General features: G+C 38.2%; 1 protein-coding gene across 8 annotated transcripts in view; it reads left to right on the forward strand.

The window, feature by feature from the left end:
- The window catches only part of myo9aa (myosin IXAa), a 143092-nt gene that overhangs the window by 66048 nt on the left and 74206 nt on the right, over positions 1-2838 (forward strand). The gene's annotated exons all lie outside the window — the stretch shown is intronic.

Below are 2838 nucleotides of genomic sequence, written 5' to 3' on the forward strand. Positions count from 1 at the left end.
ATATAAAATATTGAGAAATTATATTTGATTCACTTGGACCATATTCACTCATAATCAAGTGAAAAAAAAACTTTCAACCCACGTTACAATATATTTAGACATCTATTTTGACTTGCTCTAAAAATAATGTCAAAACTTTTTCCTTTACAGATTAGTTGTAATGTATTTACAGATTTGCAATGACACCATTTTATACAGTTTTGTTTACCTTCTGATTCAACAGCTTGTCGTTTGAACTGTGTTTGGTGAATGTAAAAATAGTTTCCATGAGCTTTTAGCCAATATTCTTAGGTTTCTTGTGATACTAAACATGTCCAGGTTCAACTGACAGATCTGAAGTTAAGAGAAATAGAAAATAGAAAAAACTGTGTTGCCCCTGGTACCGGGGCTTAAATGTTTTTCCACTTGTGAATAATTGACTTCAAAATGTTTGGAAATGACCTTTAATTCTTCTCATATTGATAAGCAGTTATAGTTGCTCCTTCAAGGTCATTGCTGATGTCTTCCAGTCCAGGTGTTTGTGGTTGCTGTGAAATAGTTTTGACCATTTCACCTGATTGTCTGCCATCAAAGTGTCTTCTTAAACCATGCRTCCTTTAAGCCCTGCTGGGTCAACACAGAATGATCGATGTTCACTAAAAGTATGAACAGGTCCGACGCCCAAGATCCTTATTCTGAAAGCAGCAAGAGAAACAGTAGTGTTTGGTTTTGTTGGCTGTCTTCACACAAAGTTCCTAGCATGGACTGAGGGGCTGCTGTTAGTTTGTCCTCGTCTGACCTGCAGCTGCTGAACCAGGCAGGTCAGTCAATTCAGAGACAGATGATGTGATGAACAGAGTTCCTCCTGCAATATCAAATACTTCAGGTATCGTGTTTCGGGAGCCACAGTCTTGGATGTGAAACAATATTGTCCCTGTTCTTTAGTTTAAACTTGAATGATCTTTCTTTGTAGAGCAGGAAACTGAGAGAGACTTTGAAGTTGGGTTTATGATACTGTTGGTATCCATGAAGCAGAAGCTCTGGTTTGTTGAATCGTTGTTATTCCCAAGAGCGTTTTGATGGAATGATGCCCAAAGACTTAAAGTTCAAGAAATACAACATCACCAGACTTGCACTATATTTACGTTTTATGCTATTTTATACTAACAATTGTTGGGTTGTATATATCTGCACAACATACTGTACACATGTTGTTTTAATGGTAATAAATGGATGGCCTAAGTGACATGCATCCACTCAATTTATTCCCGTAAAAGATTGTTGGAGAAGATTGTGTCTTTGGAAGCTTTGACAGTTAAAATAAATGTTTATCACTTGTTGCCWTTCAGTGGCAGGCAATAATGCTTTTGCTCAGATTTGTTTCAAGTCCTTTTGAGGAACAAAACAGATAAGCATTATTGTATTTAATGGTGGGGCAAACACTGTCATGTATTAGTAATGATTAGGTTTAGGCTACAGAAATGACTGGAAATGAATGGATGTCAGTACACAACCCTAATTAGGATAAAAACAAACGTGTTTGTGTCCGTGTGCACTCGTTTGTTCATCTCATCATTAGCAAAGTGTCTCATGAACAACTAGACAAATTTTATGGAAACTTGCAGCAATTAATCGTCAGCTAAACATCTGCAACCTGTWAATCTTTAGACAACTCGATTCWAGATGTCTGCCACAACCAGCAAACAAAAAACACAGAAGTGGCTAGGATTTATACTTAAAATGTCTTAAAAGGCATTGAATTCATCTATCCAAAAATAAGGCCTCAGTTAGCCTTAAAAAATTTGACTGTAAATCAATCTTCTAAGTGTCTTAAAAATATTAGCATGTTTTATGTAGGATGATTAAAGTTCATCTGAAATATCAAAATAATTGATAAGATTTATTACCTTTTTTTAAATGAGTTACAGAATGCTGCTCACAGCTAGTTTTGTGTTAAACATTTAGGTAAAACTGTGGCAAGTAAAGCCAGGTGAGCTACCATACCTATAAAACACTGGTGRAAACCCTGCTACTCTGAGCGCAACTGATCGCACAAAACCCTGTTTTGCCTATTAAGAGTCAACTCTGTTAGCAAAAGATCTTATGAACAGCTGGATGGTGGCCACTATAACCAACTGACCTTAGAAATCTGAAAAATGTCTATATCAGTCAATTTTACTGATAACATTTGGTCTGTTGTAGCTTAGAGTCAATTACTGCGCACAGTTCAAGTGCTACTTACTATACAAGAACTGCTGGAGTCATCGAATAGTAAAATGAGGTCAAAGATGAACTCGTTGCTGGTTTAAGCTTCACATGTGTGCATCTGAACTGTGCCGTAGTGCACATCAGCTGTGCATTAGCCTTCGTACAGCATGCCTGCATGTTCTGAAGGAGCTCTGGTGAAGGGTGGGGTCAGGGAGGAGCGCTTTCCAGTTTCACAGACGCAGGGCTTTGGACAGCTCCAAGTGCTCCACAGAGGAATTTGTTTACTTGTGGCGGAGCTGCAAATAACTGCAGGGTTTATATAGGGGAGGAAAAAAAAGAGCTGCGAGGGGAAATACTGGCCTGTCCTATTAGAGGACAACCACTACACATGTTCCACACAGCCACATGGCTCCCATTACTCATTGAAGAGCTGATTCTTTTTTTTTCTTCCAGAATCCTGTTGGCTCTTGTCCCTTTATTTTTACTTTGGCAATTTGTCTGACTTTAATGGATCTGAAACATATTATTAATCTGCACCACATTGGTGTTTCTGTGGAACAATGTAGGAGGAGGGAGGAGCCAGCCATGTCTGATACGAGGCCTAACCGTCAGTATGCTTGATCCACAAAAGGAATTATGCTTATATATATA

The sequence above is a fragment of the Austrofundulus limnaeus genome, unplaced genomic scaffold (assembly GCF_001266775.1).
Source record: "Austrofundulus limnaeus strain Quisiro unplaced genomic scaffold, Austrofundulus_limnaeus-1.0 Scaffold9, whole genome shotgun sequence".
NCBI lineage: Eukaryota > Metazoa > Chordata > Actinopteri > Cyprinodontiformes > Rivulidae > Austrofundulus > Austrofundulus limnaeus.